The sequence below is a fragment of the Podarcis gaigeae genome (genome assembly GCF_964106915.1).
Source record: "Podarcis gaigeae genome assembly, chromosome: 11".
In the NCBI taxonomy this organism is placed as follows: domain Eukaryota; kingdom Metazoa; phylum Chordata; class Lepidosauria; order Squamata; family Lacertidae; genus Podarcis; species Podarcis gaigeae.
Genome location: NC_139687.1, coordinates 43,471,560 through 43,487,585, shown reverse-complemented (window position 1 = coordinate 43,487,585; position 16,026 = coordinate 43,471,560). Strand labels below are relative to the sequence as shown.

Here is a 16,026-nt window from a genome sequence, read left to right as displayed (position 1 = left end):
AGACATGGGACATAATGGACCAACTAGCTCCTGGCTGGGAAGAAGCAAATGGATCATGAATCCAGCTCTGCTCGCTAAAACAGGCCTAACGCTGAATAGGAGAGAGGATAATTCCCCGCCCCCTGCTCCTGCCAGCCACATTCCCTTCCAGACAGAAACCAAAAAACTGCCTCAAAGTGTTTTGCTTTCCTCATTATCCACCTCCCCACTCCATCATAAAAGCCAGCCAGGCAAGCTCAAGGCTGTTTGCTTTTAAATGAATCATAGCAGTACAATAAAGATGCAACACAGAGATTAAATATAAATCAATGACATAAGCTGATGCTCATATCCAAATGTCCCAAAGAGCAATAAATAAATAAATGCTCACAGTCATGAAAGGTTCACCCAATAATGTGCCACAGAGGTGAGCTTTGAGTAGTATGGTGAGTCCTGTATCAGCCCTGCTGCTTTTACCACATGATTAAGGGACTTGTGGGGATTTGGTGGTGTGATCCTGTCAGCAGTTCACAACATTTCCTGCCAAACATGGAGACGCGATAGCTATTTAAGGAAGACCATGAGTTCTCATTAGCTCAGGTAATTTGGACTTGGGGATAGACTGTGCAAGAAGACCTCTCTCAAAAACACACCAACCTATTCATGGGCAGAAGAATCAGGGTATGTGGGCAGGGGGAACAATTTCTCTGAATTTTTCCAGGGGGTGGAGAATTCATTTGTTTGTTGGTTTGCAGCATTTTTTAATAACATTTAATTTAATTTCCCAAAAATAGCAAAAATAAAACAGTAATAATATCAAAACAAAACAAAACAAAACAAATTGACTTCCCTCTAGTCCCTTCCTTGGTTCCATTGTTTATTAACATACTGCATGTCCGTTGTAAAGTTATAAACCATTGTATTACTTATTATCCATTCAAAATTAAATTACAAGTAGTATTAAAAGCCTGGCAATGTATTAACCTGAGTACATTGCTTTTGAATATATGCAATAAATTCGTGCCAATCTTCCTTAAATTCGTTATCATCTCTTCTTCTTAGTTTTATTGTCAATTTTGCCATTTCAGCATGTTCCATTAATTTAACTAGCCAATCTTCTTTAATTGGGACACCTTCTTCTTTCCAATGATGTGCTAATAATATTTGTGTGGCCATAGTTGCATAAATAAATAAGTTATTTAGTGATCTTGGTAAAGCCACTCCAGTAATACCTAGTAGGAAACCTTTTGGGGGTTTTTAACAAAAGTTGTTTTAAACATCTTCTTCATTTCATTATAAATAATTTCCCAATATTTCTTTACAATTTTACTATCTCACCACATATTTTAAAAAAGTCCCTTCTGTTGTTTTACATTTCTAACACTTACTTTTATATAATTTTGCTAATTTCACTGGAGTTAGATACCACCTATACATCATTTTCATATAATTTTCTTAATGCTACAAACAAACAAACAAAATTATATGTTTGCAGCATTTATACACTGCCCTTTAACCAAAAGGGCTTCCCAATGGCTTCCAGAAATCTTTTCTAAGACCGTTCCTCCCTTGAGGCTCGTGGCAGGCGAGGAAAAAGGAATAGGCAGGAGGAGGGGGAAGCAAGCTCAAGCTTATAGCTACAGGGTCAAATTAAACATTGTGCTATGACAAATGTTCTGTCTGCACAAGCATTTCATCTTTCCAAATGAAATAAGCCCCCCAACCCACCACACTGCATACTGTTCTTGGGGTTCTTCTGACATCCCCAGCACCACCACCCTGAGAGGCACAGCATAAGGAGAGGGAGGGAACACACTGCACAAGTGGAAGTCCATACACAGGGCTCGCACCAACATGCTTGTGAGGTGAATCTTGCCCACAGTTCTTGAAGTCACAGCCAATGTCGGTGACGATTCCGCTTACCTTCCCTTTGATTTGGCCTGTGTCATGTTTGGAAGGTATGCGGTCCTCCTGCCCACCGTTCAGAGTGGCTCGTGGCCATAAGGCTGGCCCTAGCACGAGGTAGGGGCATGTGGCAGCCTCTGGTGGCAGTATATTGATGGAGGGTGGGGAGAAATGGGATGGTATTAGAAAACATCTGAAGGCAGCCCTGTTTAGGGAAGCTTTTCACGTTTAATAGATTATTGTATTTTAACATTCTGTTGGAAGCCGCTCAGATGGGCGGGGTATAAATAATAATTGTTGTTGTTGTTGTTGTTGTTGCTGCTGCTGCTGTTGTATTGTACCATTTGGCCTCTTAGCCAGCCTGCCTTCAGGCATGGTGAAGGACACTAAGCATGGCCAACTGCAAGAGCCAAGCCCTGCCTTTTGATAATACTAATTCCTGATGGGGGTGTAGATTTTGTCCCTTCCCTCTTACTGCCCTCCTTTTAAAATTGCCCAAGCTCTGAATGCAATGGTTATCCCTTTAAGACCTGAAAGACTTGTACATATATCAGCCCTCACAGTGAACTTGCCACATGCTGCCACAGAGCTATATTAGCCTGCTTTTCGACAGCCTTAAGCCAGATATTCAGAAATAGAGTCCCTGCCTTGGCAAGTAATATGTAGCCATCTAGGTGGTATGCACTGATTTACATTTGGCTTACTCCATATTTTCCACGAGTGCATAACTCTTTTCTAGGTTTCCCTGAGTAAGTAAATTTAACTCCTACTGAAAGCCCCAGTAACTGCTTTAAGCAGAATGGATTTAGCATTTGCAAATGTTACCTTTACAGCACTTTTTGCAGCCTCTGCATTCCTGAAATTTGCAAAAGGACAGTGATAATGGTTGCCGCAAAGATTTTCCAATAGCAGATTTTTTACTAGTTTCTTCCTCTGAAACCGTCAGTAACAAATGATTCAGTAATAATAGATGCTTGCTCTCGCCATACACTCTTATGTTGATTTCTTGTATGGTACACGCAGCTTTGATATCTTGGGTGCATTTAAAGCACCTTTCTTGTAATTGTTTTCTCAGAACGACACCAGCAAGATTGTCAGATAAAACAGTGGCCTCATCCTCCACCATTTCTTTAAGGCCAGAGGTGGGGCAGTGCTGTGAGGTGGGGAGGCTGCAGAGCTCTGGATATATGTTAAATGGAAAGAAATGTTCACATACCCTGGGCCACCTCACAGCAATAAAGTAAGCTGAAGTTCAACCCCATGCCCACTAAAATTATGAAGAAATAAAGTGCCCTGTAAATGATGCAGAAAAAACAGGAACATCTTTTGTGGGGAAGAAACCTTTAGAGAAATTAGATAAAAGGTTTTGGCACAGCACCGGCACACATGGTAGACTGGCCATGTCAACAGTTCATTATAAGCCTAGATCACAGGCAAATTGTTTACTCAGACTAGAGTTTCACTAAATACACATTCAGTCCATGCAAATGGAACATGTCAGCACCAGTAGTGGGGGTAGGGATGGGGTGAAATTTCAATTCCGTTTGCCTACCTAATTTGGACTTTCCAAAACAATAGGTGAACCAAAACGCTGTTTGCATTTCTCTGAATTTTGCAATACAGTTCTCCAGTCAAGTAATGTGTGCAAAAATGCATAGACTGCAGTTGAGTGTCGGTGAAAATGCATATATTGGTCAAATAACATGCAAAAGTGCATTAGTTTAGGGGAAATTGTTTTACCAAAAATGTTTATTTTAGGCAAAATTGCATAGAAAGAAAATCGTGGACTTTTCTCTAAAGGAAACTGATGTGGGAATGTGAAGAACTGGATTTAGGACTGGAAAAATAAAATAAAAAGTACATGCAACCAAAACTGACAGATTCATCCATCTCTAGATGCATGTGTGCATGGAATCCATAATACATACTAAGGAGTACCAATTCTGATGGCTTTAAAAGGAATTTAGACAAACCCATGCAGAAAATGGGCTTTCAATGACTATTAGTCTGTATTGCTTTCAGATATATTTACGTTGCTGTACACATCCCCTCTGCAAGAGAGCAGTACATAAATACTTACATATATGTATACGTGTGTGTGTATGTATGTATGTATGTATGTATGTATGTATGTATATATATATATGTCATGATGGGTTTGTTCTACACCCTGTGTCAGAGGCAATATTTCTCTGGGAATCAGAACTGTGGAGACTTCTACTGCACTTTGGTCCTGCTTCTGGGCATCATCACTGGTGGAGGAAGAGGAGTGCAGGGGGGGCACACCGCCCCTGGCAGCGCAATCCCGAGGGTGCCTCCCCCGCCCACACTGGGTGCCCTGCCCCCACAGATGGTGCGCCCCATCCCCACAGGTGGTGTGCCAGCCCCGCACCTGCCTGCTTTCCACCCCCAGTGCCGGAACATGAAGCTCTGCCACTGGGCGTCACACAGAAATCTGGTTTGCAACTGTGAGAAGAAAGTACTGGAATAAAATGGGCAGTAAGGCTGTTCTTATGTTCTTAATCCAGCACAGTCCCGTGTTGGGACCTTCATTTTCCAAACCTGGAAAATGTACCATATATTTCGCTCTATAAGACGCACCAGACCACAAAACGCACCTAGTTTTGGAGGAGGAAAACAAAACAAAAATATTCTGAATCCCAGAAGCCAGAACAGCAAGAGGGATCACTGCGCAGCGAAAGCAGTGATTCCTCTTGCTGTTCTGGCTTCTGGGATAGCTGCGCAGCCTGCATTCGCTCCATAAGACGCACACACATTTCCCCTTACTTTTTAGGAGGGAAAAAGTGAGTCTTATAGAGCAAAAGATACGGTATTTGTTTTAATATGGATTAAAACGAAATTGTTGTCTGAGTGCAGTTTTATCTACCATCTAGAGTTCTTCTCTGCACTTATGGTCAACAGAAACCTGACTACATTTCTCACCAGTTATGATAGCCATTCCATAGTGTCTCTCTTTATTTTCTTGGGAATTAAATCTCCTCTTGGGAAGTGCAGTGGTCCACACGGAAAGTCAAGGCATACGGCTCTTCAGCTTGTCAGTGAGTACAAGACTAATTTCCTCTGAGTATGGAAAACCTTATCAGATGAAGGTAGATTCTCTGCTCACAAACCGAGGAGGTGGGGAAAACACCTGCTAGGTAAATTGGAGTCATATTATTAATACATAAATTTAAAATCCAAGCAGAGAGTTTCTCCTTGGGAAATTAACATTGCCATATTACTTAAAGTGAAATGAATGGCATGAGGTTACTCTTCTGCATATCGGATGCATCAAACACAGGAAGGGGGTGGGAAAGAAACTCATTCCTTGTTCCACTGAATACAGAGAAAACCCTGAAGTCACCATTGGGTCAATTGAATCAGGGACTATCCGATCGTCAGAGATAAAAACAAAACAAAACCACATTAAACAAATGAGGGTCTTTTACAACCGGCTGTGTGATTTAAAATTCACCTTCTCCCAACTCAAGGTGAACCATGTGGTTAGGGGTTGATTAGACGAGTTGTCAGAATTATTAATAAAGCATTGGGTTTTTCAGGTACCATTCAGGACCGAAGGAAACTGGACTTTAACAGCAGTTGTGCAAAAACTGAAATAGCACTGCCCATTTAAACAGATGGTTGTTGGTTTATTTTGATAATTATGCTTAGTATTAATGGTGGCCAACAGTTTGGTGTGATATCTTTCTTGTATTTTTACAAACAACAACTATTCCTGTCTGGCAGAACCTCCATTCCTACCTGGTAGAGCATATTGGGTGGAGGTCAGTGTCACACAAATACGAACATTTGTTCTGCACAAGCATTTCCCCTCACCAGGTGGAGTGATTCCTCCTTTCCTCTCTCTCTGTGCTGTTCTGGAGGTTCTTCCAACCACTCCAAGCTAATTTCAGCTACTGCAGGGGAGAGGGGCAAAACCCCATTGAGCTCTGTTAGCTGCAGATAAGTAAGGACTGGCAGGTGGGACCATTTATGGTGACTAGCAAGCCAGAAGTGTTACTGTTCCTGTTCTAAATGCATCAAAGGCTCTGTTGATCTCCGGTCTTAGAGCTTCAACACTCCTTTTATATGATTGGCTAGGGCCAGTTCTTACCCTGTAGGATTGCCAGGATTGCCATTTCCCCTTTCTAGATACAACCCACATCATATACACTCCAACATACCAGGACACATGTCATTCATCAATGTGCTCTGGCGGCAGCCAGTTGACTCATGCGAGAGCACGGTCCCCAAAAATGGGTGTCTTTGGGGGCCATGCTCTCATGGGAGCCAAAACAGGACAATCAGAAGCAGGGGTGGCTTCTGTAATTCCAGCATGTCCTGCTCAAAGCAAGGCAATAGATAGGCTTGTCATGTTGATATTTTAAGATGGGTGTGGGACCTTTTTCAGCCTGAGGGCCTCATTTCCTTCTGGGCAAGGCCAGTGGGGCCAGAGACAAACATGGGTGGAGCAAAGGATGTAAATGTTACCTTTGTGTAGCAGGTTAGCTTCTATATGCACCCCTCTGTATCCTCCATCCAGGCAAGCAAAGGGCATTAATCAGAGTTGTGGGACACATTTCAGCCATACAAAAATCCTCCAGGATGGTATAAAGCAGGGGGAGTGAAGGATGTGACCTTGGAACACGGGACGTGGCATGGGAAGATTTCCAAGGGCCCAGCGCCCGAATGAATGGTCACTGCAAGGTGGTGGTGGTGCTGGTGAATGGGTGGGTCAGTGCAGTGCAGGCAAGTGACTACTTAGCAGCCAGCACTAACTTTGTGATAAATAAATACGGTAGAGGGAAAGACAGACAGAGAATGTGTCCCACTCATACATTGTCATTGGTAAGTGGCCAGTAAATCCTTCCCCCCAAGGGAATGAGGTCCTCAACTCCACAAAGGTACAGTTGGAGATGATCATAAAATTTATCAGTGGGGAAATTGGCTGGCCAAGGGCTTAGTTAGTTGTTTTCTTTGTCTAGCAACAGCCACAACACTGAAACTCTCTCCTCTCATCCTACTTTCTTACAACGGCCATCCCAGCATATAGGAGCGTGGTAAATCCTCATAGAAGGTGAGTGTTATTTTCAATAACGATGAAATATGGTTTTCCCACTTCCACCCCCAAACCAGCTAGATTCCTCATAAATATTATACTTCCATGCTCTTGCATTTCGTAACACTTGGTAATCTAGAGCACATTGCTGTGGAGATGCAACACCTCCCTCCCCAAAGCTCATATGTAAATGCATGGCACTGCTGAAATTTATGAAGGTGCTTTAGGCTGTCTTGAAGTATTTACTTGGAAAGAGACCAACAGAGATAAATTTAGTTGGTACTTTCTCTCAAAAATGGAGTTATTTGTTACCCAAATAAGCAAAACTTTGGCCAGAAGTGGACAAAGTACTTCAAATTTATTACTTATGCATGAAGTGTGACTTAACTTATATTTGGGGGGAGGGGTTCCATAGATGTTCCTGGTTTTTAACTTTTCGTTTGCTTTTTTTATTGTGTTCTAAGGGTTAAAGCCTCAGCGCCTAGGACTTGCCGATCGAAAGGTCAGCGGTTCGAATCCCTGCGGCGGGGTGCGCTCCCGCTGCTCGGTCCCAGCGCCTGCCAACCTAGCAGTTCGAAAGCACCCTCAGGTGCAAGTAGATAAATAGGGACCGCTTACCAGCGGGAAGGTAAACGGCGTTTCCGTGTGCGGCTCTGGCTCGCCAGAGCAGCGATGTCACGCTGGCCACGTGACCCGGAAGTGTCTCCGGACAGCGCTGGCCCCTGGCCTCTTGAGTGAGATGGGCGCACAACCCCAGAGTCTGTCAAGACTGGCCCGTACGGGCAGGGGTACCTTTACCTTTACCTTTTTAATTGTTATGGTTAAGAATGGCCTTTTGGGGGTACTCTTTAAAGAGAAACTTGCAAAGAAATTAGGGTTTAGGCCATCAAAAGTTTAATCTGGCAGACATCAAGGGAAAGATAACCCTACCACAGCAAACGAATAATTATTCAAATGCATAGTTTAAGCATCCTCTTACTTAGCTATTGTATATCCAGTACTGTTATTAACACTCCTATAGGACAGGATTCAACTAATGAGTCCCTTTCAGTGGAAGCCCTGTAATTTGTTTGCACAATGGGGTTCCCCCTTCTCCTCTCCAACATGCCCCTCGCCACCCCCCAAATTGGGAGTCAAGAGAACCCCAGTGGGGGGGTGGGGAGGAATCAGTTCATCTAGCAAACCAATGACAATACCATTGCCTTAGCACATTGTTCAATTCCTCCCATAATCCTTCATGGCTGGTTGCTGCAACTTACCTTGATTTAGCATAGAGTTGCTACCCTTGAACCATGGGTCCCAACACATTTCCTGGAGTTTCTGTATTTATTCATTTATTTCTCTTCTGTTATGTACTGAAGTTCTCACCCTGGGCCAGCAGGGGGATACTGTGGATAGTTTTCACTCAGGTCCACATATGCAAATAAGGGATTGAAAGTGACATTCAGTGATTGGATAGTTACAGAAAGTGGTTACAGTTACGCTGAACTGGAGCTCTATATCAGCAGGCTGGCTGAACCCTTCAGTTCAGTTCTTTTCTGGCCTGTGACTAAACAAGAGCTGTTTGAAGAATCACTGTGTCGTCTGATATGTTCACCCACAACTTAACACCTTCTTCCCAAGAGCTCAGGGTGGTGCACTTGCCCCTCTTTTATTATCACAACAGCCCTGTCAGGTAGGCTAAGCTGAGAGGGAGTGACTGGCCAGAGGGTTTAAATAAGGAACTGCCTATTTAAGCTCAGCACTCTTAACAACTGCACCACATTACACTGCCTGATTTGTAAATGCAGACTTGAGCCAACCACAAATGAACTGAAAATGTCATGCCCTAATGTGTGATACATGTGACATATTTTCCTGAGTTCAGTCCCAGAGCCCTGCTCTGTACATAACAGATCACAGAAAAGCAAATTTTTTGTATTATCACGCATTTTAATATTAAGGTTTCCTAAGTTTCCAGACATGATTTCCAAATCATGCACAGCAGTGATCACACAGCTTGGGGGGGGGGGGTGTAGCATGTAAATCAGCTCTTTGTATCTGAATTCTTGGAAGGATTTACAGTAAATGGAAAATCTGCAGGGAATTACGTACGTATCTCAATTCCCAGTACAAGCACTAATATAAAGTAGTAAAAATGCAGACCGAAATTCCAGAAGAAGTTGACTAATACAATGAGATACGTAAAAGACTTTTTTTATTTGCCGTAGTTCGGTTTTTCATTTCCTTACTTCCCTGATTGTTCCAATCCTGACTGTCGTTATTAAGTCCCAGAGTGGAACTTAACCTTTGAAATTATTTGCACAGACCTACAGGAGCTGCAGCAAGTTATAGATGCACAAACACTGGTGGAGCACTGTACTTGCTCTGTGCAGAACTCTGAGTTTCTCTTTGAGCAAAATATGTACCGTATTTTTCTCTCTATAAGACGCACCAGACCATAAGACGCACCTAGTTTTTGGAGGAGGAAAACAAGAAGAAGAAAAATCTGAATCCCAGAAGCCAGAACAGCAAGAGGGATCACTGCACAGCAAAAGCAGCGATCCCTCTTGCTTTTCTGGCTACTGGGATAGCTGCGCAGCCTGCATTCGCTCCATAAGATGCACACACATTTCCCCTTACTTTTTAGGAGGGAAAAAGTGAGTCTTATAGAGCAAAAAATACGGTAATTCTGTCCCTGTCTTTCTCAGTTCTACCTGGAAATACACTGGATTGCACATGATGCCTTTTGCATACAAAGTGTGCTCTCTGCCAGTGAACTATGGGCCTCCCTTCAAAACATCACATAACTAACAAAGATAGCATCATAATCAAACTTAACATCTGCATAATGCATAGGTCTAGTGTCAAAACAGAATCCAGAGCCCAAGCAAAGTCATCCCTAATATATTTTACTCTGTAAAACTAATACCAAGTGAGAATGCATTTCTTTAAAACCTGGCTCTTGCAACATCTTTTTATGATGCTCATTGGAACAAAACTTTCCATTGGAAATTGTCAGTTTTAATTACACTTGGAAGGGCAGCTGCAGGACTTTTTATAGACCAGCAATGAAAACAGACTAAGCCACCTACTTAGGCAGAATGATTACATAAAACATAGAATATACTGAAAACAGTAAACGACCCTAACAGGCCAGGCTAAGGCTGCAACAGCAAAACGAATCAGATTTGGGCAGGAATGATGACAGCGTTGCACATTTGTAGGAGAAGAAAAGCAGGAAAAAGAAAATACTAAATGATAATTGAGATGAGGGTGGTATCATATATATATATATATATATATATATATATATATATATATATATATATAAAATTTCAGTGGGGAAATAAATTGAAGGAAATAAAGAAAGGGAAAAGGAAGAAGTGCTTGAAACTGTGATACAATGCAATATACGATATATAAGTAGTATGATTATTCCAATTAATATAAAATTATTAACAAGATGATGATGGTATCTTAACAGGAGGAACGCCACAACATGTCTCTCACATGGCTTAATACTTAAGAAATAAAATGATAGGTAAAACCAAAATATGAGGATGTGAGTCCTGGGTGAAATAAATGGGGTTCAACTTGCTCCAGTCAAGTTTATTTGCCTAAAACTGACCTGGAAATAGATCAGTACAGTATAATGTTCATCATAAAGAACTGCATTTATGATGGAAACCTTTCAGAGCTAAAACAGCCCAGTGCCCCCTAATCTGAGACAACAATCTGTCTTATTTATTTTCCATTATATAACAACCGGCACTGCTCTTATCTTGAAGCAATTAGCTTCAATTTCTGATACTAAATCCCTGCATTAGGGTTTTGAGGCAATCAGAAGGGCATATGGGAGCTGCCAAGGTTCCTGTGAACAACATGATGCTGTGGTGAGGATATATCTTTAATCACAAGCACCTGATCTGTGTATATGAAATAGTACATGCAACCAAGGTTAGGGATCAGCCTTAACTATTGAGTAGAAAAAAGGCTGTTTATATGAAATTAGTGAGCATACAAGATGAGACCCAAAGCTGTGAATATGAGGTATTGGGGTAGGAAGGGAGAGGTCAACAGGAGGTAATGTCCTTCACCTTTTCTTTCCTAGCATAAATTCAAAACAGATGCAGTACAAGGTTGTTGTTTTTTCCTTAATGTTGTTGCGCCCCCAGGCCCCCAAGCCCTTCCCCAAGTAAATAACTTCACACTGACACGCAATTTTGGTTTAAGTTAGTGGGCAAAATTTAGGCCACAACTTTACCACAAAGTGAGTGGTATTGGCTTAGGCACTGGCAACAGACTATAACTGACTCCTGCCTCTCTGGCTGGTAGTCTGTAAGGGTAAACACCAAACAAGGGAGCAAAATCTATGAAAATCAGCTGAAGCTCATCCTGTGGTTCTGGCATGGCCCTAGCCCAGGGCTAGGCAACCCACCGCCAGCCCCACAAGTGAGGGGAGCAGCGGGAGCTCCCGCTGCGCTCCAGAGGCTTCAGTTGCCTTCACTGAAGGCGACTGAATGCACCTTGAACACACTGAACGCACCTTGTTTTAGAGGGGAAGAACAAGAAAAAAACATCTCCCCCTCTCTGCACAGCGTCCCTTCAGCGAAGCGGCAGGGCTCCATTTCTCCTGCTGCTTCGCTGAAGGGGCGCTGCACAGAGAGGGGAGAATTATTTTTTTTCTTGTTCTCCCCCTCTAAAACAAGGTGCATCCTATGGTCAGGTGTGTCCTATAGTGCAAAAAATACGGTATGTATGCGACCACTGCTGCTTGGATGTTAATCGCCCAGAGATGGAAAGAAGATAAAGTCTCTACCAGAGAAGAACGGCAGATTAAGTTGATGGATTATGCTGAATTGGCAAAAATGACCGAAAGAACCATAATAAATAAATAAATAGATTTGTATACCACGCTTCATCCATAAATCCCATTATGCCTCTGTATAGCAGTTGCTGGGAATTGCAAATCTGGAGAGCACTGTTGTTCTCAGTCCTGCTATCACCATCATCTTAGCAATACCCTTGGTGCCTTACATATGGCAGAACATGGAAGCCAGTGGGGTTCGAGGATATGCATGTTTTAAGTCAATATATACAGTACTGTAATTTGGTGGTTCTGACCTGATCAAGCTTTTCCCCTATCAGCCCACCTCTTGCACTGAGAGCCCACTTATGCATTGCCAGTTTTTTAAATAAAAAACCTGAATAATTATTTTGTGTGTGCAAAATTTTGCATAGAATTTTGCATGCATAGAAGATTTACATGTATATAATGCATATGAAGCATTCAAGCTGCATGCATAACTTTAGAAGTATTAACATACGTATTATTGCCAATTATATGCATTGTTGTATACATTTGTTTATGTGCTTCTACTTTGGAAAACCTCAAGTAAGTATGCTTATAACAATGTGTATTGTATACATAATACATATTATAAACATATAAAAATGGTTTGGATTTTTGGTAGAAACGGTGGGCAGGAAACCTCATTTCTCTTCAAGTTCAAGGAGCAAGAAAAAATTGCATGGATAAGCTCAACATCAAGATTGTTCAGAAAATTCTATCTCTAATTATCAGCATGGGAAACAGTTCCCTGTATGGTTGTCAAGAGCCATGGATTGCAGTAGGAGACTTGTCTATGCATGCAGCTCTGAATCAAAACTCCAATGTAGTCATCATTTTCTGGTATGAGATCTAACCTTTTAGAGAAAAAGTTGTAATTCCATGATTATTACATGCAAAAGCAGGCAACAAGATGTCACAGCATGGAACAAAGGAACATTGTGACATTATTGGCAGGTTCTTGGGAGAAATGTATAATCTCCTGTTTTTGTTATTATTTTCAAATCCTCTATAAATCAGAAATCCTCTATAAATCAGGAAAAAACTGGTTATCTATGAGTATTTCCACTTCTTAATAAACAGCTTCCTGTGTTCTGCGTACTTCCTGTTTCAACAGTTTTAGGCTGAATTGTCTATTATTATTTTTCAGTGTGGATTTAATTGGGTCATGCTGCTATCAAAAAGTGGGTCACTTTCTCCTATACAGAATCCGTTTTGTGCCTGCCCATTTATAGTTCAGTGGCTCTATTGTTTATTGGCCAAACTCTATTGTTTGTTGGCACTGTCCTCTAGCTTAGCCAAGAGGCACTGATGTCCCCAAAGAGCAGTATATATGGATTGTCACATATTGAGAAAAGGGTATGTTTCAGACAAGCCCAAGACTTGTGCATGTTATAGGACAACCATGAAACATGGACAAATCAGAATTTGCTCCAGGCTGACCCCACAACACCCGCTCTCTTTCAGTATAACACAATGCATCATCTGAAACAATTCCTCCCTAGATTGTCAGGACCACTGGCAATGAGCTCAGTTTTAGGTATATCTTGATGTGACTTTGGCTTTGCTGTGACTCCCAGAACTTCCAGACATGCTCAGCCAAACCACAAAATTGGTAATAAGCAACTTAGTCTTTCCGATGGGGAACCAGTGTGCCTCTTCTTTCTGCAAAATACTTGCCTTTTTAGGTGATGAAGACAGAAGGACAGAGGAACAACTATTATTATTTGGAATACAACTAAATAACACAACAGCAGGTCCCAGCCATGTTCAGTCTTGCACCGAACTCCCTTCCAGTTCTTGTTTATGTAACAATTCTGGGGGGTTTTTATGCTGGAGGCTTGCATAAAACAACAAATAACAATAAACCACAAAGACTCAGCTGCTGTTTGGTGCTCTTTAACTTAGGGCAAGGCACATCATCATCTTTGTCCCAGCTCCTGCCAACTTAGCAGTTTGAAAGCATAGTGGTGCTAGTAGATAAATAGGTACCGCTGCAACCAGAAGGTAAATGGTGTTTCCATGTCATCACAGTATTCTGTGCACCAGAAGCATTTTAGTCATGCTGGCTACAGGACCTAGAAAAGCTGTCTGCGAACAAATGCTGACTCCCTTGGCCTTAAAGCGGAGATGAGTGCCACACCCAATACTCGAATTCAACTGGACTTAACCATGCAGGGGTCTATCCATCATCTATTATTTAATATCCATCCTCCATAACAAGGTATTTGTATGTAGCTGAAAGGATATCTGGTAATCAAATGGATTCTTCCCACTGTGTCTGCCCTCTTCTGACCTTCCACAGACCTTAACCTTCCTGTATTTTCCACCCAGACTCGACACCTCTGGTGTTCTGTAGCAGGGTGGAGAGGAGCCAGTCAAGAGCCATGGCAGTGAAGTAACCATGTAGATTGGTCAGTCTGCCACAGAGTCTTAGGACAAATATTTATCACAAGGATGGGGAATTCCAGATGTTGCTGGGATACAGCGTCCATTATCCCTCACCATTTGATATGCTGGCTGGAGCGGACAAGAGTTAGGTTTATGGAAATGTCATGTTCCACAGAAGCTTTAGAAAAAGAAAAAGGTTTCCATATTGATAGAGGCTACCATTAACCCAAAATTCAGGTTATATATCTATTTGCTTAACATCTTACTATGGGAAATCATTTTAATAGTACTTTAAGTCAACAACGTTATCATGCTTTTATGGACTGTTTGATTGACATAAGCAGCAACTCTAGCTTGAAACTGAACCCACTTTTTCAAAAGCAGTATAAATCATCAGCTTTTACAACTTCTTGATTACCTCCTAATGTTCGCAGAAAACAAAGATAAAAACTAAACAAAAATCACCCTCTGATGAAAGCCTGCTGAGCACTCGAAAGAAACTTTTATTAAACAATATCTAGTTAGCAACACCCTATTGGGCTATCAGTGAAGAGTGGTGATTATGGAGTGCTTTTCTGCATAAACAGAATACATTTCATAAACTGTTGATGAAGGCTCTCTGTTGTATCATATATCTACCAACTTGCTCCCAGAAACAGAGGGAAATTTGATGCAGTTTGTTGCACTTTTAGGACATGCATTAGCATATAAGAAAAGCCCTGCTGGATCAGACCAAAGGCCAGCAGCAGACTTTGGTACTAGGACAAAATCTGGTGCCACCGCAACTTTGAGTAGGTACTCATGTAAATATAGGTATGAAGCACCCTTTGTGGGGGAACCACCCGCATCAACCTAAATTTGGCACTGCCAAAAACCCATCTAGTTTTTACAGGAGCCAAACAGATTCAAGCAGGACCTGAGTACAGAACTCTTCCCACTTGCTGCCCAACAACTGATATTCAGAAGCCTTCATAATGGATATGCCGCTCAGGGTAGAGAATTGCACAAGAGAGATCTTCCTTGGACAAGTGTCTGAGCCACCAGCAGTCCTCTCTATGGAGGGCTATCAAAGGACATCCCTCTAGTTAAAGGTGTTCTCTTTTTGAAAGCTTGTCTGCTCCAAGTCTGGTTTGAGGATAAAGAAGGAAGAGCAAAGGCATTGAAGTTGCCCATCCACAATTAGAACCTGGGCAGCAAACTCATCAGGCACACAGACCAACAGGTCACACCTTTCTTTCCTCAGTATGGCGAGATGTATTTTTATTTAAATTACAATAAATGTAGAAATTATCTCTAAACTTGTGTCTCCTTACATAAAATAGCATGTGTATATATTATGCAAATCACTGCCATCTTGCATTATGCATTTGCTCTTTGAGAGGGCAACTGGCAACCCTACAGGTAGTTAAAGCACATATTACATTTGCCATGGGAATGCCACCTAAAACCACCTCCTTTTGATGACTGATCCACACCTCCATAACTTACGAAAGTTGTCACCATGTGAAGCATGTCCAGTGTGTGTGTGTGTGTGTGTGTGTGTGTGTGTGTGCATCCGCATATCTCCAACAATTGCCTGGAACATGGAACAGGTAAGTGGAGATTCATAATGTGAACTAGATGGTGAGAACTTCCATCTATTACAGCAAGGAGAAGGTCAGTCATCCTAGAGAGGCTGTTTTCCTCAGCATAAAATCACAAAGAAAACCCTGGAGGATCAAACCATAGATCTGTATCATCCTGCTTCCCACAGTGGTCAACCAGCCATCTTTGGAAAGCCCAGAAGCAGGTTGTGACAGCAATACCTGCTTTAGTTCCCATAAAATGATACAAGCTCCTTCTGATCCTAGAAGCAGCATAA

The 16,026-nt window shown here is 41.9% G+C and overlaps 1 long non-coding RNA gene across 1 annotated transcript; it reads left to right on the top strand.

Annotated features, from left to right (window-relative positions):
* Positions 1-527: 527 nt before the first annotated feature.
* Positions 528-12,848, top strand: LOC310827619. The gene is made up of 5 exons (XR_014556468.1): positions 528-579; positions 2,960-3,124; positions 4,900-4,943; positions 6,870-6,961; positions 12,400-12,848. It is a non-coding gene; the product is annotated as an uncharacterized lncRNA (long non-coding RNA).
* Positions 12,849-16,026: the final 3,178 nt, after the last annotated feature.